Source organism: Mus musculus, chromosome 8, assembly GCF_000001635.26.
Source record: "Mus musculus strain C57BL/6J chromosome 8, GRCm38.p6 C57BL/6J".
Lineage (NCBI taxonomy): Eukaryota > Metazoa > Chordata > Mammalia > Rodentia > Muridae > Mus > Mus musculus.
The window spans coordinates 38,873,445-38,898,340 of NC_000074.6; positions in this window are offsets into that span (position 1 = coordinate 38,873,445).

Genomic DNA, 24,896 nt, shown 5'->3' on the forward strand with positions numbered 1-24,896 from the left:
ATGTTCTGCTAAAAGTGGATACACTTGAGTCATAGTATTGGCAAAGATAAGAGACGACCAGGCAGTCTAAAGTTGTAATGAGTAGCTCAGTCTGATGACACACACACTAAATAACGTCAAGTGTCTGGAGATAAAGCTGAGACTTAAAGTTGGATCCTTACTTGCACAGTCATTTATGCCAGGTTAAGATGACATATAACAGTAAATTACTGAGGAATTTCAATTTGGTTTGTACTTAAATGGTTAGAATTAAAATAATATTTTACTCAAAAAGAACTGCTGCTATATAAATAGACAAAAAAATGTTAAGCCTTTGCCATGAGGAGGTTAGGAACTAAGTCTCAAGAGAGAGGGTGTGAACACATCAAAAGATGTTTTGTGGGTTATTCCAGAAGTAAAATTTGCAATTACTGTTCCTGGTTCTTGTTGACTTATAGTTAAGTTGTCTTACTATTAAGTAAGAGTGGGTCTTTTCTCTTGCAATGTCAATATGGAGATACTTTTAATTAATTCCATGGAGAAAAGGGATGTGTAGTAGACTGCGTTATTATTGAGCTCTGACACAGTTTTTAGCAACATTGCAGAAGCAATTATTAAAATTCTACGTGCCTGAGAAACCATGATATTTTAAATCACTTGGAAATAAAAGATTCAAAAATCTGTTCTCCATTCAGTGGAAAGCTATAAGGATTCCATGCGAAGAAGAAGAAGACGAAGAAGAAGACGAAGAAGAAGACGAAGAAGAAGACGAAGAAGAAGAAGAAGAAGAAGAAGGAGGAGGAGGAGGAGGAGGAGGAGGAGGAGGAGGAGGAGGAGGAGGAGAAGAAGAAGAAGAAGAAGAAGAAGAAGAAGAAGAAGAAGAAGAAGAAGAAGAAGAAGAAGAAGAAGAAGAAGAAGAAGAAGAAGAAGGAGAAGAAGGAGAAGAAGGAGAAGAAGGAGAAGAAGGAGAAGAAGGAGAAGAAGGTGGCAATGAATTATTTTATGCTCAGAAAGATGAAATCGAGAATCAGTAACTAATAAGCACAATAAGTCGGCTACTCTACGAAGGTGATAGAGTACTTAATATGAAACACCTCATAAACAGGTTCCTGCTAATAAGGAAGACAGGTCTTCCATTTGAAAGATAAGAATCATATCCTGAAAGGATACTAGATGCCCAAAGTACTTTCTGAATACACATTTCTTTCCAGTACAGATAATAGATTTAATTTTATTTACTTAGCAGTTTCTTTTCATTCCACTTATTTATTATGCCACACCCCATGCCCCCCCCCCGTGTGTGTGTGTGTGTGTGTGCGTGCGCTCGTGTGTATAGAGATTTGGTACTCTTTTCCATAACACTTGTGCCAGGGACCACAGTCAGGTTATCAGACTTGGCAGCAAGCACATTTATCCTCTAAGCCATCTCACTGCCTAATTCTGTAGACTTTTTAAACAAAATCATTTCATCAACTTAAAGTCTTAAGAGTTTTAATCTCTTACACCTATTCACCCTGAAAGCAGTGTTTCAAAAACTACTGCTACATTTGAAACATTTACTTTACAAGGTTGTCATTAATCCCCGAGGGCTATCAAGAAACACTACAAGACTCAGCAGAACTTAGGAAATTAGTCTGAACAGGTTAGAGGGTGCGCCAGAGAACCGGACAGCTTCTGGGACAGGCAGAAGCACAGAGCCGCTGAGGCAGCAGCCTGGGCGGGCCGCAGACAACCGGCCACCATCCGGACCAGAGGACAGGTGTCCGCCTGGCTTGGGAGGCGACCTCAGCCTCAGCAGCAGCGGTCGTCATCTGGGTTCCGGGACTCCGCGGGACCTAGGAAATTAGTCTGAACAGGTTAGAGGGTAGGCCAGAGAACCGGACAGCTTCTGGGACGGGCGGAAGCACAGAGCCGCTGAGGCAGCAGCCTGGGCGGGCCGCAGATAACCAGCCACCATCCGGACCAGAGGACAGGTGTCCGCCTGGCTCGGGAGACGGCCTTGGCCTCAGGAGCAGCGGTCACCATCTTGGTTCCAGGACTCCCTGGAACTTAGGATTTTAGTCTGCACAGGTGAGAGTCTGCACCACAGAAGCTGACAGCTTCTGGGAACTGCCAAAGCAACACAGCTTCTGAGAGAGGCCCTGTTTTGGGCCTTCTTCTTCGACCAGGAGGAGGTCCAAAAACAAGATATCTGCGCACCTTCCCTGTAAGAGAGCTTGCCAGCAGAGAGTGCTCTGAGCACTGAAACTCAGAGGAGAGAATCTGTCTCCCAGGTCTGCTGATAGACTGTAACAGAATCACCAGAAGAACAATCTCTAAACAGAGTCAACTATAACTACTAACTCCAGAGATTACCAGATGGCGAAAGGTAAACGTAGGAATCCTACTAACAGGAACCAAGACCACTCACCATCATCAGAACCCAGTACTCCCACTTCGCCCAGTCCAGGGCACCCCAACACACCCGAAAACCTAGACCTAGATTTAAAAGCATATCTCATGATGATGGTAGAGGACATCAAGAAGGACTTTAATAAATCACTTAAAGAAATACAGGAGAACACTGCCAAAGAGTTACAAGTCCTTAAAGAAAAACAGGAAAACACAATCAAACAGGTAGAAGTCCTTACAGAAAAAGAGGAAAAAACATACAAACAGGTGATGGAAATGAACAAAACCATACTAGACCTAAAAAGGGAAGTAGACACAATAAAGAAAACTCAAAGTGAGGCAACACTGGAGATAGAAACCCTAGGAAAGAAATCTGGAACCATAGATTTGAGCATCAGCAACAGAATACAAGAGATGGAAGAGAGAATCTCAGGTGCAGAAGATTCCATAGAGAACATCGGCACAACAATCAAAGAAAATGGAAAATGCAAAAAGATCCTAACTCAAAATATCCAGGAAATCCAGGACACAATGAGAAGACCAAACCTACGGATAATAGGAGTGGATTAGAATGAAGATTTTCAACTCAAAGGACCAGCAAACATCTTCAACAAAATTATTGAAGAAAACTTCCCAAATATAAAGAAAGAGATACCTATGAACATACAAGAAGCCTACAGAACTCCAAATAGATTGGACCAGAAAAGAAATTCCTCCCAACACATAATAATCAGAACAACAAATGCACTAAATAAAGATAGAATACTAAAAGCGGTAAGGGAAAAAGGTCAAGTAACATACAAAGGCAAGCCTATCAGAATTACACCAGATTTTTCACCAGAGACTATGAAAGCCAGAAGAGCCTGGACAGATGTTATACAGACACTAAAAGAACACAAATTCCAGCCCAGGCTACTATACCCAGCCAAACTCTCAATTACCATAGATGGAGAAACCAAAGTATTCCACGACAAAACCAAATTCTCACATTATCTCTCCACGAATCCAGCCCTTCAAAGGGTAATAACAGAAAAAAACCAATACAAGAACGGGAACAATGCCCTAGAAAAAACAAGAAGGTAATCCCTCAACAAACCTAAAAGAAGACAGCCACAAGAACAGAATGCCAACTTTAACAACAAAAATAACAGGAAGCAACAATTACTTTTCCTTAATATCTCTTAACATCAATGGTCTCAACTCCCCAATAAAAAGATATAGACTAACAAACTGGCTACACAAACAAGACCCAACATTTTGCTGTTTACAGGAGACACATCTCAGAGAAAAAGATAGACACTACCTCAGAATAAAAGGCTGGAAAACAATTTTCCAAGCAAATGGACTGAAGAAACAAGCTGGAGTAGCCATCCTAATATCTGATAAGATTGACTTCCAACCCAAAGTCATCAAAAAAGACAAGGAGGGGCACTTTGTTCTCATCAAAGGTAAAATTCTCCAAGAGGAACTCTCAATTCTGAATATCTATGCGCCAAATACAAGGGCAGCCACATTCATTAAAGAAACTTTAATAAAGCTCAAAGCACACATTGCACCTCACACAATAATAGTGGGAGACTTCAACACACCACTTTCACTAATGGACAGATCATGGAAACAGAAACTAAACAGGGACACAGTGAAACTAACAGAAGTGATGAAACAAATGGATCTGACAGATATCTACAGGACATTTTATCCTAAAACAAAAGGATATACCTTCTTCTCAGCACCTCATGGTACCTTCTCCAAAATTGACCACATAATAGGTCACAAAACAGGCCTCAACAGATTCAAAAATATTGAAATTGTCCCATGTATCCTATCAGATCACCATGCACTAAGGCTGATCTTCAATAACAAAAAAAAAATAACAGAAAGCCAACACTCACGTGGAAACTGAACAACACTCTTCTCAATGATACCTTGGTCAAGGAAGGAATAAAGAAAGAAATTAAAGACTTTTTAGAGTTTAATGAAAATGAAGCCACAACGTACCCAAACCTTTGGGACACAATGAAAGCATTTCTAAGAGGGAAACTCATAGCTCTGAGTGCCTCCATGAAGAAACGGGAGAGAGCACATACTAGCAGCTTGACAACACATCTAAAAGCTCTAGAAAAAAAGGAAGCAAATTCACCCAAGAGGAGTAGACGGCAGGAAATAATCAAACTCAGGGGTGAAATCAACCAAGTGGAAACAAGAAGAACTATTCAAAGAATTAACCAAACGAGGAGTTGGTTCTTTGAGAAAATCAACAAGATAGATAAACCCTTAGCTAGACTCACTAGAGGGCACAGAGACAAAATCCTAATTAACAAAATCAGAAATGAAAAGGGAGACATAACAACAGATCCTGAAGAAATCCAAAACACCATCAGATCCTTCTACAAAAGGCTATACTCAACAAAACTGGAAAACCTGGACGAAATGGACAAATTTCTGGACAGATACCAGGTACCAAAGTTGAATCAGGATCAAGTTGACCTTCTAAACAGTCCCATATCCCCTAAAGAAATAGAAGCAGTTATAAATAGTCTTCCAGCCAAAAAAAGCCCAGGACCAGACGGGTTTAGTGCAGAGTTCTATCAGACCTTCAAAGAAGATCTAATTCCAGTTCTGCACAAACTTTTTCACAAGATAGAAGTAGAAAGTACTCTACCCAACTCATTTTATGAAGCCACTATTACTCTGATACCTAAACCACAGAAAGATCCAACAAAGATAGAGAACTTCAGACCAATTTCTCTTATGAATATCGATGCAAAAATCCTCAATAAAATTCTCGCTAACCGAATCCAAGAACACATTAAAGCAATCATCCATCCTGACCAAGTATGTTTTATTCCAGGAATGCAGGGATGGTTTAATATACGAAAATCCATCAATGTAATCCACTATATAAACAAACTCAAAGACAAAAACCACATGATCATCTCGTTGGATGCAGAAAAAGCATTTGACAAGATCCAACACCCATTCATGATAAAAGTTCTGGAAAGATCAGGAATTCAAGGCCCATACCTAAACATGATAAAAGCAATCTACAGCAAACCAGTAGCCAACATCAAAGTAAATGGAGAGAAGCTGGAAGCAATCCCACTAAAATCAGGGACTAGACAAGGCTGCCCACTTTCTCCCTACCTTTTCAACATAGTACTTGAAGTATTAGCCAGAGCAATTCGACAACAAAAGGAGATCAAGGGGATACAAATTGGAAAGGAGGAAGTCAAAATATCACTTTTTGCAGATGATATGATAGTATATATAAGTGACCCTAAAAATTCCACCAGAGAACTCTTAAACCTGATAAACAGCTTCAGTGAAGTAGCTGGATATAAAATTAACTCAAACAAGTCAATGGCCTTTCTCTACACAAAGAATAAACAGGCTGAGAAAGAAATTAGGGAAACAACACCCTTCTCAATAGTCACAAATAATATAAAATATCTCGGCGTGACTCTAACTAAGGAAGTGAAAGATCTGTATGATAAAAACTTCAAGTCTCTGAAGAAAGAAATTAAAGAAGATCTCAGAAGATGGAAAGATCTCCCATGCTCATGGATTGGCAGGATCAATATTGTAAAAATGGCTATCTTGCCAAAAGCAATCTACAGATTCAATGCAATCCCCATCAAAATTCCAACTCAATTCTTCAACGAATTAGAAGGAGCAATTTGCAAATTCATCTGGAATAACAAAAAACCTAGGATAGCAAAAACTCTTCTCAAGGATAAAAGAACCTCTGGTGGAATCACCATGCCGGACCTAAAGCTTTACTACAGAGCAATTGTGGTAAAAACTGCATGGTACTGGTATAGAGACAGACAAGTAGACCAATGGAATAGAATTGAAGACCCAGAAATGAACCCACACACCTATGGTCACTTGATCTTCGACAAGGGAGCTAAAACCATCCAGTGGAAGAAAGACAGCATTTTCAACAAATGGTGCTGGCACAACTGGTTGTTATCATGTAGAAGAATGCGAATCGATCCATACTTATCTCCTTGTACTAAGGTCAAATCTAAATGGATCAAAGAACTTCACATAAAACCAGAGACACTGAAACTTATAGAGGAGAAAGTGGGGAAAAGCCTTGAAGATATGGGCACAGGGGAAAAATTCCTGAACAGAACAGCAATGGCTTGTGCTGTAAGATCGAGAATTGACAAATGGGACCTAATGAAACTCCAAAGTTTCTGCAAGGCAAAAGACACCGTCAATAAGACAAAGAGACCACCAACAGATTGGGAAAGGATCTTTACCTATCCTAAATCAGATAGGGGACTAATATCCAACATATATAAAGAACTCAAGAAGGTGGACTTCAGAAAATCAAACAACCCCATTAAAAAATGGGGCTCAGAACTGAACAAAGAATTCTCACCTGAGGAATACCGAATGGCAGAGAAGCACCTGAAAAAATGTTCAACATCCTTAATCATCAGGGAAATGCAAATCAAAACAACCCTAAGATTCCACCTCACACCAGTCAGAATGTCTAAGATCAAAAATTCAGGTGACAGCAGATGCTGGCAAGGATGTGGAGAAAGAGGAACACTCCTCCATTGTTGGTGGGATTGCAGGCTTGTACAACCACTCTGGAAATCCGTCTGGCGGTTCCTCAGAAAATTGGACATAGTACTACCGGAGGATCCAGCAATACCTCTCCTGGGCATATATCCAGAAGATGCCCCAACTGGTAAGAAGGACACATGCTCCACTATGTTCATAGCAGCCTTATTTATAATAGCCAGAAGCTGGAAAGAACCCAGATGCCCCTCAACAGAGGAATGGATACAGAAAATGTGGTACATCTACACAATGGAGTACTACTCAGCTATTAAAAAGAATGAATTTATGAAATTCCTAGCCAAATGGATGGACCTGGAGGGCATCATCCTGAGTGAGGTAACACATTCACAAAGGAACTCACACAATATGTACTCACTGATAAGTGGATATTAGCCCAAAACCTAGGATACCCAAGATATAAGTTACAATTTCCTAAACACATGAAACTCAAGAAAAATGAAGACTGAAGTGTGGACACTATGCCCCTCCTTAGAAGTGGGAACAAAACACCCTTGGAAGGAGTTACAGAGACAAAGTTTGGAGCTGAGATTAAAGGGTGGACCATGTAGAGACTGCCTTATCCAGGGATCCACCCCATAATCAGCATCCAAAAGCTGACACCATTGCATACACTAGCAAGATTTTATCGAAAGGACCCAGATGTAGCTGTCTCTTGTGAGACTATGCCGGGGCCTAGCAAACACAGAAGTGGATGCCCACAGTCAGCTAATGGATGGATCACAGGGCTCCCAATGGAGGAGCTAGAGAAAGTACCCAAGGAGCTAAAGGGATCTGCAACCCTATAGGTGGATCAACATTATGAACTAACCAGTACCCCGGAGCTCTTGACTCTAGCTGCATATGTATCAAAGATGGCCTAGTCGGCCATCACTGGAAAGAGAGGCCCATTGGACACACAAACTTTATATGCCCCAGAACAGGGGAACGCCAGGGCCAAAAAGGGGGAGTGGGCAGGTAGGGGAGTGGGGGTGGGTGGGTATGGGGGACTTTTGGTATAGCATTGGAAATGTAAATGAGCTAAATACCTAATAAAAATGGAAAAAAAAAACTTTGTCAAATGAAAAAAAAAAAAAGAAACACTACAAATAGATATGAAGGGGGGAAATTAAGATTTAGAAGATTTGATTTCAGAATATAAAAAACAAAAAAACAATGAAGAAAATGCAACAAAGGAACAGTTGGCATTGTGAGTATGAAGTCAACAGAGGTGAAGGAAAAGAATCACCACTATTTTTACCATATCTAAGAGTTAAAGTTAAGGGAAAAGGTTAAAAGTATGTTGCAAAGACGAAAAGATGGATGGACCATTCAGAGACTGCCCCACCCGTAATCAGCCACCAAATGCAGACACTATTGCATACGCCAGCAAGATTTTGCTGAAAGGATCCTGATATAGATGTCTCCTGTGAGGCTTTGCCAGTGCCTGGAAAATACAGAAGTGGATGCTCACAGTCATCTATGGGATGGAATACAGGGCCCCCAATGTAGGAGCTAGAGAAAGCACCCAAGGAGCTGAAGGGGTCTGCAACCCTATAGGTGGAACAATAATATGAACTAACCAGTACCCCCAGAGCTCGTGTCTCTAGCTGCATATGTAGCAGAAGATGGCCTAGTTGGCCACCACTGGGAAGAGAGGCCCGTTGGTCTTGCAAACTTTATATGCCCCAGTACAGGTGAATGCCAGGGCTAAGAAGTGGGAGTGAGTGGGTAGGGGAGCAGGGCAGGGGGAGGGTATAGGGAACATTTAGGATAGCATTTGAAATGTAAATGAAGAAAATGTCTAATGAAAAAAGAAGAAGAAAGTATGTTGCAACTAAATTCTACATGGGCATATAGGACAGATATAATACATTTCCTTTTCTTGAAGCAATATCTTTGATTCATGTGAAGAAACCCATCTAGTATAATCGCAGTTAATACGGGTACTGGAGATAAATATATGAAAAAAGAAGTTTTCCAGAAGCAACTTAATGTAATAAAGTTTATAACATTCAACCATGACCAAGTAACATAAAACCAACACAGTGACTGTTTTCTCATGCCTTATTTACCCCTCTGCATTAAATTAAAGAATGGCATTAATTGTTCTATCTTTCAATGACTTCTTTCTTGAACCTCAGACTTGTATAATCGACTGTCTCCTTAACATTATGCATGTCATAGCATTTCTGTGTGTGAATGAGTGCAAGTAAAGCCAAAGTAAGGTTTCTAGATCCCTTTCCTGAACTCTTCCTCATTCTCTGCAGAATGTTCAATTGCAGATGCTTTCTTTCATTACCATACACTGCAAGAAGAATCCTGAGTAATGTTTTTATCTGGGTACCATTACCATTAGGAGACATTTATTTCAATATTCTTTTAGCCTAATAACAGTATTAGGTTTTCCCGTATGCCAATGGCCTAGCTAAGCTCTGGTTTGGGCAGTTTTGGGTATGGGTTACATCTCTCGGAGTAAACTGAAAATTCAATTAGAAAGTGGCTATATATTCCCATGACATTTATACCACTCTGGCGCTAATATATGTTGCAGGTAGGTCACTATTTTAGGACAGTTTGTAGTTGGTTGATATTAATGATTACTTTCTTTCCTCCAGAAATGAGCAGCGTACACTCCAGTACCGTGTATGCTAGCCGGTAGAATGAAACTGTTAGTTGAGCAACAGCTTGATTTCTCCGTGTTCACCAACATAACCAATCTTTTCTTCAGCACTTAAGCGTCAGTATGAGGCCTTGGAGGTTAACATACAGCCTGGGCTCTAGTGTGATGTTTGGGAGAAAGATCCATGTGACTCTTTTGGTCAATAATTGGACAAGATGTAATCCATTCCTGGAAATGGAGGTTTTACTTGGTGGCATGAGATGTGTAGTTAGGGCATTTTACCCTCAATTGTATGGCAAGTCCATTTAAAGTACCTTCATTCATGTGTGTGTGTGAATATATATATATATATATATATATATATATATATATATATATATATATTCTTCTACAGTAGTATATGTTCTTAAATCTTTACAAGAAACATTTAGTGTTAATTGTCCATCTTCATATTCCCTCTGTTACCATGCCCTCCATACCCCGCCTCATTAATCCTGTTGTTATAGTTTCCCCTTAAGTAAATACTATAACCTATTTCCCATCACATGGAAGATCCTATCCTTCCCATTCCCCCTTATAAGCTACATAACCTCTGTGACTATTTGGACACACACACACACACACACTATATATATATATATATATATATATATATATATATGTTAGACATTTTAATTCTATCCATTTACCTGAAATTTAATAATTTCAATTTTCTTAACTTCTGCATAATATTTTGTTGTATAAGCATACCACTTTTTCATTATCCATTCACAGTTGATGAACATCTAAGCTGTTACCATTCTCCGGGTATGATAAATACAGAAGCAATAAGCATGGATGAGCATGTGTCTTTATGGTAAGATGTAAGGTCCTTTGGGTATATGCCCAAGAGCAGAACAGCTGGATCTTGTGGGAGATAGATTTTTTCAGATTGTGAGTAATATCCATAATGATTTTCCTAGTGTCTGTACCTGTTTCAGTCCTACCAGCAATGAATAAGTGCTCTCCTTCCTTTGATTTCCCACCAGCATGTGCTGTGACTTGTCACTTATGCACCCGAAAGTGGAAATGTCTTCTATGTTCATGATTCAGCATAATTAACATAGTAAAAATGGCCATCCTGCAATAGCAATCTACAGATTCAAAGTCATACCCACCAAAATTCCAAAACAATTCTTTGTAGAAATTGAAATCTAATCTTCAACTTCATATAGAAACACAAAAATTCCATGATAGCTAACACAATCCCAAATAATAATAATAATAATAGTAATAATAATAGTAATAATAATAATAATAATAATAATAATAATAAATGCTGGGGGTGTCCCCATCCTAGATTTCAAGTTGAATAAATAAGGCTATATTAATAAAAGCAGCATTATACTGATTTTTGACAAATAAACCTGAACACATATTGAAGAAAAATCAGCATCTTCAGCAAATGGTGCTGGTCAAACTGAATGTCTACCTTCTTTTGATATTTATCACCCTGCACAACTCCAAATGGATCAAGAACTTTAGCATAAGGCCATGTGTCCTGAATATTATGGAAAATCAGCTTGGAAATAGGCTCAAACTCATTGTCACAGGAAAGTTTTGTTTTGTTTTGTTTTCTTTTGTTTTCTTTTGTTTTGTTTTCTTTTGTTTTGTTTTTTTGAAGCAGACAACCACTGATAGCAGATCCACTGAGATCCACAGCTAACTAAATGGGACCTCATGAAGCCTAAAGGCTTCTTTACAGCAAAGGACACGATCGTGTGGGAAAAGCAACACTTTACAGAATGGGAAAAGATTGTTACTAAGTATATGTTTGATAGAGATAATCTAAAATAGATAAAGGAACTAAAAACATAGACATAAGTATTAAGAAAATAAGCCAATTAAAATGGCATACAGAAATAAGCAAAGAGTGATCAAAAGATAAAACACAAATGGCTGAGAAACAGACTTTAAATGTTTAACATCCTTAGCCATCAGGAAAATGCAAATTAACACATCTTTGAGATTTCATTTCACCTCAGTCAGATGGCCAAGGTCAATAATATCTACACATACACACACACACACACACACACACACACACACATACACAAACCAGCAGCAGCATTTTCTCACAAAGGTCCTAGAAATACAAACCCTTGCCCTTTTTCTTGCACGAAACAAAAAAACAAAAGAACAAAAAACCAGTTAACTATTGAGCCATCTTCCCACATGCCTCACTAAGTCTTATGGTCTAGTTCATTTTGTCTTAGTCTATTCTGTTTTGTTCTATTACGTTGTTCTTTTAATTCTCTTTGACTCCAAACTGAAGTCTCAGTTTCTATCACATTGTAACAGCTATTCTCCCCTAGAGTGACTACTCTTCTTTTCAATGTTTCTTACTTGCTAAAAGGGTACAAATTTTTAATTATACAGGGGAAAAAGTTCAAGAGCTCTATTGTCTAATATGATTACTGTTGTTGATAATGTATGGAATTATTAATTATTAAATAGTATCTTTTAATTCTTTTCACCCATAAAATGTTGGACTATGGAAGGTTATGTATCTACAAATTAGATTCACTCACTCTTTGTGCTCCTAAGGACAAAGGGGAGGCTGGCTCCAAGTGGGAAGACAACACAGAGGTTCATCTAGAAAACCAGACTCCACTTGTCTTATGATAACTCTGAGAATAGAGTGTTTTGTTCATGAGGGTTGGGGTTTTTGTCCATTAGGAGAAGATGGAATTACACACATGTTTTGGATCTTGTTATCAATCTCAGATATTTCTCATTTCTTGAAATCCATTATTTTTTTCTATTATATCCATACATTTATAGAAGAGAAAAGAAAAGAAAAATAAAAAGAAAAATGAAAAGAAAAGGAAAGGAAAGGAAAGGAAAATAAAAGAAAGGAAAGGAAAGGAAAGGAAAGGAAAAGAAAAGAAAAGAAAAGAAAAGAAAAGAAAAGAAAAGAAAAGAAAAGAAAAGAAAAGAAAAGAGAAAAGAAAAGAAAACCAGGACTGCTTCTGAATAACATCACCCTGCCTTACCAACTGCAGAAGAGTAGGACCTCTTCCCATCTCAGTTCTAGAATTCTAAAAAACGACATAACTAATGAAGACTGAACTGTTCAAAGCATGGAAAGAAAAATAGGACATAACTCTAAATGATAACCCACAACATAGGGCATACCTCAAAATAACAACCGATAAAGCCAATAAGAAATGGATTAAATGCGGTTTCCGTATTGAAAAAGTTTCTCAGCTAACAAGAAGGACATCTTGCCTACTACATCCTTCTTTATACACCAAGCAGTGCATTGTTTCAGTTTTGGGATGCTAACCTGAATGACGTATAGTTGGTAGCCTCCTCAGTTGTTAGCTTCTGCAAGTGCATGAACAGGTAGAATACAATGGTATTAATTATGGTGTGAGAAAAAGGCTTTTAAATTTTAAAAATGTTATCAGCAAGAGATGTAAGTGATCAAATCCACTTGTGGTCATCAAGAAGAATCTTGAGGGACAGAGGTATAGGGTTTGTTTGGTTTGGTTTGGTTTTAAGAGTCAGTAGACTCTGCATAGATATGGAAAGGAAAGGCATTAAATGATTAAAATGAAAGGCCATTTCCCACTGGTAAAGGGACTTAGGATAACAAAAAGGCAGTCGTGTTTTATGTGCAATGAGAACTGTTAGAAGCAAATCAGTGTGAGAGGCATAATAGGTAATAGTCAAGACCCAGTTCAGGTTGGAACTTTATTGTGGCAACAGCCATTGGTTGTGTGATATTTTTATTCCCCCACCCCCACCCCATTAAGAATGGTGAAGGGTGAGCTGAAGAGATGGGTCAGTAGTTAAGAGCACTTAATGGCTCTAGAGGTGATCCAGGGTTTGATTCTCCCACATAGTATCTCACCTCCACCCCCCCCCCAAAAAAAAGTAAAGTAACAACAGCTACAAAGAGCCAGTGCCCTCTTCTGGCCTCTGCAGATAGGAGGCAGGGAGATGGTTCATGTACATATTTTCAGACACATAAAATAATAAATCATTTTTTCTTAAAGGTAGGAGGAAATAGCTAAATTTACATATATTGAAATCCATGCCGCCCCAATGGCTGAGAGTGCTTGGTACTCTAGCAGGGGACCAGAGTTTAGTTTTGTGCACCTGTGTCAGGCAGCTCTAGTGCCTCTGTGGACACCCACTCACAAATACACACACACACACACACACACAAATAAAGTAAACCTTTTCTTACATTTCTAAAAAAATGTTTTGTTATACTTCTTTAAAGATTGATAAGGACAGACCCATATTTGAAATTCTTTCCCCAAAGAAGTACCATGATCTCATGGTAAAAATTAAAGGGAGACTTTGGTCTACAGAAGTGATGTCTTTTTGTGTTAGTAGAAGATGTAGAAAGCAGATGTTTTTCCAACAGAGTGTGCTCATTCCCCACCACTCAGGCACAGTGGGGAAGCCTTACAGCAATAGATGATTCTGTGTAACTTCAAAGTGAAGCTCAGCCTGAGCCCTAGGACATAAAGTTCAAGAGCCGCCATGCTGAGGACCTGGGAACTGAAACCACAGATCACACTATTCTCTACCTTTTACTCAGACAAACATATGATGGCCTGCTCTTACTGCTAAAAGTCTCTGTACTACTCATCCGTATGTGTCCAAGGACACTGGATATTTTAGGCTGACGACTAAAACCTACCGCACACATATTAATTCACTCCTAGTCACAATTCATTTAAAATATGAAAGTGCATTCGTGTTTCAGTGGTTTGTTGGTGTGAAAATGAAATACAAAGAACTGTATTTATTTCAAGTGCACATTTGATGAGTTTGGACATACACAAGCATACCCTGACATTATTAACGCAGTCACGGTAAAAGCTGTTCTCAAAGTTTCCCTTTGTCCGTTTGAAATTCTTTTTTTTTACATTTTAATTAGGTATTTCCTTCATTTACATTTTCAATGCTACCCCAAAAGTCCCCCATACCCTCCCCCACACACACTCCCCTACCCACCCACTCCCACTTCTTGGCCCTGGCATTCCCCTGTACTGAGGCATATAAAGTTTGAAAGACCAATGGGCCTCTCTTTCCACTGATGGCCACCTAGGTCATCTTCTGATACATATGCAGCTAGAGTCAAGAGCTCTGGGGTACTGGTTAGTTCATAATGTTGTTCCACCTATAGGGTTGCAGACCCCTTTAGCTCCTTGGGTACTTTCTCTAGCTCCTCCACTGGGGGCCTTGTGATCCATCCAATAGCTGACTGTGAGCATCCACTTCTGTGTTTGCTAGGCCCCGGCCTAGTCTCACAAGAGACAGCTATATCAGGGTCCTTTCAGCAAACGCTTGCTAGTGTATGCAATGGTGTCAGTGTTTGGAGGCTGTTTGAAATTCTTACTGCACTTGTTTGTTATATTAGTATTTTACATGAACTGGATCTTGATAACAGATTGTGAAGGGCGCTGTATCATATTCCCAGCTGTGGACATCATGCTTTATGGGATGCAGGACATTCTCCAGCCTAACAGAGAAGTGGTGCCTGATAAACAAAACTCTTCATTTCTACCAACCTTCCACTATGACATTCTTCACTTCCACAAGTTTAACTGTTTCAGAAACTTCATACATAGATTTCTCAGTCATCCCCTGTGACTGGTTTACTTCATTTAGCGGAATGTGTTCCATGTTTCTCTTCCTTTTCATAAATAGTACATGATTGCTTTCTGTTCTGGATTGAGTAAGAACACATTGCATGTGTATACACCATTTTTTAATCCATTCAACTATTGATGGACACTATTTTTACATCTTAGCTTTATGAATAATGCCACAATATGCTTGGATTCACATAGCTACTTGAAATCCTGACTGTACCTCTTTGGAAGGTATACTTTAGAGTGGGATTGCTTAGAGAAAGAAAAATAAATAAATTCTACCTTGTTAACTTTATTTTTATTAGATATTTTCTTTATTTAAATTTCAAATGTTATCCCCTTTCCTGGTTTTCCCTCTGAAAACCCCCACTACCTTCTCCCTCCCCCTGCTCAATAACCTACCCACTCCCGCTTCCTGACCCTGGCATTCCCCTATATTAGGGCATAGAACCTTCACCGGACCAAGGTTCTCTCTTCCTAATGAAGACTGACTAGGCCATCCTCAGCTACATATGCAGCTAGAGCCATGAGCCCCACCATGTGTTTTCTTTGGTTGGTGGTTTAGTCTCAGGGAGCTCTGGGGGTACTGGTTAGTTCATATTGTTGTTCCTCCTGTGGGGCTGCAAATCCCTTCATCTCCTTAGGTCCTTCCTCTAGCTCCTCCATTGGGGACCCTGTGCTCTGTCCAATGGATGGCTGGGAGCATCCACTTCAGTATTAGTCAGGCAGAGCCTCTCAGGAGACAGCTAAATCAGGCTCCTGTCAGCAAGATCTTGTTGGCATCCACAATAGTTTATGGGTTTGGTGGTTGTATATGGGATGGATCCCCAGGTGGGGCTGTCTCTGGATGGTCATTCCTTCAGGCTCTGCTCAGAACTTTGTCTCTGTAACTCCTTCCATGGGTGTTTTGTTCCCTCTTCTAAGAAGGAATAAAGTATTCACATTTTGGTCTTCTTTCTTATTGAGTTTCATGTGTTTTTCGAATAGTATCTTGGGTATTCTAAGTTTCTGGGCTAATATCCACTTATCAGTGAGTGCATACCATGTATGTTCTTTTGTGATTGGGTTTCCTCACTCAGGATAATATCCTCCAGATCCATCCATTTGTCTAAGAGTTTCATAAATTCATTGTTTTTAGTCGCTGCGTAGTACTCCATTGTGTAAATGTATCACATTTTCTGTATCCATTCCTCTGTTGAGGGACATCTGGGTTCTTTCCAGCTTCTGGCTCTTATAAATAATCTACTTACCATTTTACTGTCCTCCCAACTAAGAACAAGACTTCCGGCTTCCTAAAACCACCCTTACAAATGTAATAGATCATTGCCATTTTGATTTTATCTGATGGAAAATAAAGGATATTCAACACCTATCCTATAACTGACATTTGCATCTCTCCTTTAGGGAGGAATGGGTGTTCAGGTGCCCATTTTAATGAGTTTATTGTCAACTCTATTTCTTTGTTTTCATCTCATGTTATTGTATGATATCAAGTTTCACATGCGTAGGATAGTAACCCTTTATTAGCAAATCTTTTCTACAATTTCATGGGTTGTTGCTGTTTTTTTTTTTTTGTCCTCTCTTTTCTTTTGTTTTGTTTTCTTTTCTCTTTGAGAAGGTCTCAATATATAGCTCTGACTGTCCTGGAGCTCTCTATGTAGACCAGACTGTACTTGAACTCACAAAACCTTCCTGCCTCTGCTTCCTAATTTACTGGGATCTATATGCACCATCATGCTGGGTCTGGTTGTTGCTTTATTTATCCTCAAATATTGTCGTCCTGTGAAACTTTGTGGTTTGCTTGAACTTTACTCACCTATTATGCTTTTTTAGTTGTGCTTTGATTTCAAAGCCCAAGTGAATGCCAATATTTTCTACTATATTGTTTTCCAATACTTTTAGCCCTTACATTAATCTCTTCAATCCAAAATGACTTGATTTTTGCGTGTTGTGTAAAAAAGTGACTAACCTCATTCTTTTCACATTTGATTATTCAGTTTCTCCAATACCAACCCTTGGAGACATTAGTTTTACTGTACTTTGTATCCTTAGATCCTTTGCCAACTGAAGATTACTACAAATACCTGGGCTTATTTCTAGACTCTATGATATCCATTGTTCTGTGTGTCTATCTGTTATTCAGTATTATACTTACATTTTACTGTTATTAATATGTTCAAGAGTTGTTCTTGTTTTCCCTAAGCTTTTTCTGATGTCTTTTGTTGTCCTAAATACATTTTTAAGACTTATTCCTGCAACAAAATGTGCATCTGTTACTTTGAAGGGATTAGCAGTGAAACACTTCACAAAGTATAGACTTTTTTAAAATATCAATTTTTACAAATCATAAGCATAGAATATATATTTATATACATATATATATATATACACACATATATTCAATTTCCTTTATCAATGATCTCTAGTTTTCAGTAAATAGATCTTTCACTTCCTTGGTTAAATTTATTGCTAAATATTTTGTTATTTTGATGCTACTGTAAATGAGATTATTTTCATAATATATCTCTTCAAAGTATCCCTTAATTATATATAGAAAAACACCTGTCTTTTTAAATATTTTAAATTACAATTTAAATATTTTTCTGGCAAAAGACAGAAGAGGGAATTGGATACCCTGGAACCAGAGTTATGAACAATCATGAGATACTATGTGGGTGCTAGACCGGGTCCTCTGGAAGAACATCCAATGCTCTTAACATCTAAGCCATCTCTCCATCACCAATAGCAGATGTTTGTGTGTTAATTTTATGTTAATGTTTTTATTTTTGTGTGTTCATGTACATGCATACCCGTGTGTGTGTGTGTTTGTTTGTTTCTGAGTTTATGTATGTGTGTTTTCTGGTGACAGAGGAGTCCACAAGAAGTTATTGGATCTTCAAATGCTCTCGAGATACAGCTGTTTATGAGCCTCCTGATTTGGATGTGAGGATCTGAACTCTGTACTTCATGAGTATGTAATAATTGCCCCTGAGTACTAATGTACCATCCCTGTGGTCCCAATATTGATTTTTTAAAAATCCTACAACTTTACTGAATTTATCAATTTTAATAGATTTTTAAATTTTTGCTTTTGAGATTATAATTATAAAATTTCTCCCTCCCTTTTTCCTCCCCTCCTCCAAACTCTCGCATATGCTTCTCCTTGCTCTATTTCAAATTTGTGGGCTTATATACATATGTACGTATGTATACACACACACACACACATAAACACACACACACACATGTAGCCTGCCAAGCCTTTATTGTGTTCCTTGTCTGTATGTTTTCAGGGATGACCATTTGGTCTTGGATAACCAGTTGGTGTGCTCTTCCCTGGAGAAGACTACTTCTTCCTTTCTCAGTTTTCCTTAATTACTTGCAGTTCTTTGTGTAGGGTTGAGATCTCATGGGTTTTACTCATCTTCTTTGACATATCTACTGGTGTCATTCTCTGTCAGCTCATATTTAGAAAGCCATGTCAGTGAGACATTAATCCTGCTCTATTGGTATTTAACTTGTACCTATAAGTGATGGTGATATTGTTGTTCTGCCCTTTGATATATCTTAGTACTTAATAATTGAATAGTTTATATCCAATGCTGGAAAAGACTATCGATATGCTTTTGATGTTGTGTTGGTAAAGTGGGGTGGGGATTCTGTAGACAAATGATAAGGCTAATATATATGTCTTGGTCCCCATACCTTGTTACACACATGCGCTTAGATGAAACAGGATGAAAAGTGATCTGAACTTGTCTTTTTCATTCTCTCTGTGTAATAGGATAAAGCTAACTGCTACTTTGAGTCCTTCCTCACAGGTCAGGTTGCCTCTAATGAAACCAACCCTAAGGGTAATGCTTACTAAAGGAACAGGGTTCTCTGGTATATTTCAAAATTTGCTTTATTCCATGCGTCCTCTGCCATAAGCAAGGGGGATTTTCTTATCAATCTTGATATGTCCATAAACTTCAACAAGGTGATTATAAAGTGAAGATTGATTCCATATACAAGTTAAATCACTTTTAATAAAACATAATATTGAGGTAATTTCTTTGATTGTACATAACATTTATTCTATCGTGGAAATTTTCCCACATACATTTTTCAAGAAATATCATAGTATATGTATAGCCTAGAACATAGTTAAACCGAGGCTATATCATTAAAGTCAAGCTCAATGCCAGTGACAGTTAACATATGCAAGAATTAAGTTCAAATAGCAATTTAGACCAACATTGACAGCAAGCGTTGATATTATTTCTCTTAGGAGGTAGAACCTCACCTTTTGACTACACCATGGCTGCGTTGAAGACCCAACAGCCCTGTGACATGAGAGCACTGATTACACAAGGATTAAGCAGGCATTTTTATAGCTCAGGGTAGAGAAGGGAGAAGTGGTGAGTTTCATTAAGGTAGAATAGGAGAACTAACTTCAGAAGAAGGGATGGGGCTCTCATCTGCTTTTGTCACCCACTGGGTGTCTATGGTCAGGGGCCAGCTGCTTCTTCTTCTGCAATCTCAAGGTGTTGCACAAATGCAAGTCTTCTTGTGACTTTGAACTCAGGTTAGAGTCTTGGCTTTGAGGAAGGGACATTTGTTTTCTTTTTTAAAAAGTTTTATTGAGGTATAAATTGCACAGACCAGAACATGGTATACTTACTAGAGAGTTTGAATTTTGACAAATGTATGTCATAGAAAAGCCACAAGGACAATGAAAACAGAATGTTTCTATCACCCCATAGAAAACACTTTATTCCTTCTCTCAGGCAAAAGAGCCTAGGACCTCACTCACCCAGCCCCCACATACACCACACAGCATCCCAGGGCTTAGACAGTTTTCCAATCTGCACCGTCACACCAGATTCATTTTGGCACCTTCAGAACTTCATAATCTTGTATTGTGTATGGCTACTGTGTTTGCTTAGTAAAATGTTTCTGACATTTATTCCTCTTGAGGGCTTCAGTAACTTGTTGCTTTTCATTCCGGAATCATAGAATTCACCATAGGCAATTACAATTTATTCATCGATGTTATATGAGACTTTCCCTACACCATCCCGAAGGTTATTAGAAATAGAGCTCTCATGAATATTTCCTAGATTGGTATTTGTGAAAACCTATATTTTATTTCTCCTGTGTAAACAACTACATGTGAAATTGCTATATCATACGCTATTTATTTAACATTATGCAGCACTGCCAAACAAATTTCCCAAGTGGCCATTCCATCTCATGGTCTCAATAGTGACGTGTGAGAGTTCCAGTAGTTTCATTTCATTGTCAACTCCTGATATGATCAAGCTTCCAATTTAGTCACCCTGCTAGGTCTGTAATGTTAAACTCCCCTTGTAGTTTCAATGTGCATTATCTAGATTACTATGAATGGTAAGCATATTTTCTTGCGTGTTTAGTTAGTTGGAAACCATTTTGTTTGGTTTTGTTATAAAGAAACTATTACATTTTGACCACTAAGAGTTAGCTATTATATTTTCATTACTTTAGCTATATAATAGATATATTTTACATACAAATTGCCTATCAAATATATCAATTGTGAATATTTTTTCCAATTATAAATAATATTGTATCAAAATTTTCTAGGTTATGACTTCCTTTTATTTTCTCATAATAACTTTTAAATATTAAATATTTCTTCATGGGCTTATATACTGATTTATGCTCAATTTACCCAATCATTTTTTATATCTTAATGCAAAAACTCTAACATTTTTGACAACTTTAATATATGGACTGAAGTTATACCAATTAATTGGTTATCCATCTCTATATACTTGTTTCATTAACATTGATTTCTACATATTTGAATAACATACTACATGTAATAGGTACTACAAGAAGTAATAGATCTTTTCTCATCTTCCAATGCCAGGAGACAATTGTATTCAAAAAATTTTAACATATCAAATGCAAGTGTGAAGCACCATATTCTGATGCCTTATTACTAGGTATACCTAGGAAGATAACAGTACACATCACCTTCCTTTTGACCATATAATATGGGAATTAGGTTCTATGAATGGTGACATGCCCTGTGTTTTTCTTGGAATCTGGATTGGCATAACTTCTGTTTTCACACCGATCTCAACTGACAACTTACAACAAAACATGCACTGTTATCTACTCACTATTATAGTAAATGGACTACCAGACTTTCTCAAAGTCTAACACCATGAATGGTTTAGCAGTGTTTTTAGCAATCTCTTTACCTGGGAGTATAGGTAAGCTTTAGTTTGGCAGATATTTTCGTCAACTAATAGATGTGTCATCTGGGGTTCTGGTTCACTAAAGGTTTGAGGGAAATGGCGACTTCTGCTCTCAAGCATCTCACCCGCATGCTTAATAGCTGGAAATTGACTGTGAACTGAGAGCTTCAGCCCTTCTCATGGTGTTTCCTCATTGCTTTGATGTCGACTCCTCAACAGTAAAAGCTCTGAAAAAATGAACTTGGCCAAAGCCAGGTTGCCATTAAAAACCCACCCATAGAAACAACAGAGAGACATAGTTTCTGCTTGCTGTTGGTTAAGAAATTTACAAAGGAAAGGGGCTTGGACAGCTGACGAGTAAGGTTTTGTCGATGCCACATTTTAATAAGAGTATTTGGATGGATTATTTATTGATTCAGTCTACAGTCTGCCACAGTTCTACATTTTAGATTCACCCAACATTGAACATCCATCATGGTCCAGAACTCAGCTTCCTGTTTTTACTTAGGCTCCATTGATCTCTAAAATAATCACATAAGCTAAATATTCATTTCTCCTTTCACAGAGTAGAAATAGACTAAGAGCAATTTTTTTCTGAGTTCTTCCATATAGAAATATAAAGCATAGAACACAATTTTGGGGTTATGCATAGGTGCACTTCTGACTCTGCTAGTTAATGACTACAGCAGTGAAAATAGAATTGGTAATTAGCTGCAACATTGGAATGTGTCCATCGTTTATAGGAAATAGAAATTTGATTTTATGTTATCTTTTGCAGTTTTTCAGACAACTCAATTCATTCACAACAGTCAAAGCAAATGTCTTACAGCTTAAAAAACAGAATGAGATTCCAGACATCCTCATGTTTAGGAAGACATACACATGGAAGAAGAGCCCAGATTTTTTTATGTTTAATATGTTATATATTTTCTTATGCCAATTTGTACCATTCTGCAAATTAAGAACATTTATGTGGTGCAAATGTTGTTTTGTAGCAAGTTTAGTAATAGCAAATAATTTGAAAATTACAATAAAGTAAGAACATAGGAGATAGGACATGTTTTAAAAATGGTTCCCATGGGGAATGGTGGTATACTGTCACTTTCATACTCCTGGTACTTAGAAGGGTGAGGCAGGTCAGCAGTGTAAGGCCAGCCTTGTCTTCATAAATTCCAAAGTATGTTTGTTTCGTTTTTTTTTTTTAAAGTAATTCGAGGTAAATATACCAGGACAGTCTTCTTTAATCAGAATCTCAACCTACCTCAGCATTAAAGATAATAAGTAGATAAAATAAGCATATATTGAGATAGCACAAGGAGACCAAAGCTGGTGTGTATCTGTGTCTCATTGGATAGTTCTAGAAATCTGACACCTGGTTTTCATGCAAAGTGGGTTCCATACCTTGCATTTCACATTTCATTCTACCAATTGTGGGTCTCAGAAGAGAACACCCACATTAAAATTCTCTCTCTCCCTTTCTCTCTCACTATTTCTCTATCTCTTTATCTCTATCTCTCTATTTCCCTATCCCTGTCCCTATACCTTTACCTATACCTATTTCTGTCAGATTCGCCTCTGTTCATGAAGAAAATAAATTGTACTCTCTTTGTAGAACACATAAATTCAAATTTAAAAGTTATACCAAATTTGATGTGAGCACATTAGCTTTGGAAGTGAATAGGCCATTGTTTTAATCTTTACTTCTTCCTTCCAGCAAGTTGTTGAATTTTCCAGTGTTCCTTTAGTGGTGAAATAAGACTGTGTATCTAGGAGACACTGATTGCAAAGTGTCTGCCACATTTATTGTCTGGCATTGTCCTGGGAACTTAATAATTGCAGGTAATTGTTTCTGCTGAGCGTTTCAGGAACTTGAGGCAACCTAGTCAGGGAGGTATTTTTAGTGCTCCTGAAAAGGCCAATTGATTCGTGCTATTCATGAGACTACCTTGGCTAACCAAAGACAATTTTCTTCCATAAGCATTCAATAAATTAAGTACTTTGCATTGCAAATGGCAAGCCAAGTGTCACCTATGATATTTTACCTAATAGCAACTACTGATTTTATACGGGGTTGTATTTATGACAGTTTTAAATGGACTGAAATATTATGTTATGTGCATGTCTCTGGACAATTGCAGGGATTAGACAGAGCTAACATTTTTCTCTTTTCCAAGGATAATGAAAGTGACTATGGCAGTCAGACTTTTGGCAAGAACACATGGTCCATCCATTTAAGTAAGGTGGAGAGTGTTTAACAACAACACTGTTGACAATGGTGTGTTCACTGTAGAAAGAAACTGTGAAAGACACTGCAGTGCCCAATCACTGTTGCCCAGAAACAATGTGCATCCTCTGGTCTGAAAGAACCAGGACAAAGTGCCCAAAGCCAGAGTTGCAGAGGAACCTGGAAAACTGTGATCATTCAGGAATGCAGCATTCATTCAGAATTAGCAGAGATGAAGACCAAAGATACAAATATCTAACTAACCTCCTGTCTCTTTGACCTGTTACTATCACTGCTATAAGCCAAATTCTGTTAGCCAAGGAATTCCAATAATGCAATCCATAATAATCTGCTAATTAAAGACTAAGATAAAGAAACAACAAGACCCCAAATAACTCAGGAGTTATTCCTTATACTGTTGAAGAGCAGATTTTCGGCTGAGATTATACAAAACTGTAAGTAAACAGTAGACTCTGGTCATCTAATAAAAGCTTTTTCTTTATATCTTTGAAGGAAAATACATTATCTCTAATAGTTGTAGTAAATATGTAAATGCATTCCTCCTGGGCTTGCTCCTACTATCTAGTCTTTACTCATGTCTGCCTTGCATTATCATTGCCACTTATAAATATCTGTTGGCTCCAAATGCTTGCAGTCACTTAGTTGATTACCAGCAAAAAGTTATGCTTTGAATCATACCAGTTTTCTGATTAGAAATAATGTAATGGATATTAGCTTCATTCAGTCATCATTTATTCATTTATAGTTGTTGAATGGGTAATGATAATCTATTGAGTACCTACAGTGTATCACATGCACAAACAAGTAAATGTACTCCTGCTCCTTGCTCTCATAGGACTATGAGATAGGCTTTCATCTAGCAGTACATGTATACCTTACTGTTAAAGTAAATGATATGAAAAAAAAAGACCATTTACCTTTTGAGGTAGAGATTTTAGGGACTATTTGCTTAGGAAGTTATGCTTGACACTTGAAAGCTAAGCAAATATAACCAAGACCACCACCACCCCCAAAAAAGAAAAACAGAAAAGGAGATAAACTGAAGAACTTGATGCACAGTGGAGAGTGTTGTCATGCAAAGTCACTGTGGTCATAGAAAACAAGGCATATCTGCTGAATTAAAACTGCCATATGGGGGAAGAGAAAAAAGAGTAGACAAAGCAAGACATGCAAAGCAAAGACTAGACAATGCTTGTAGG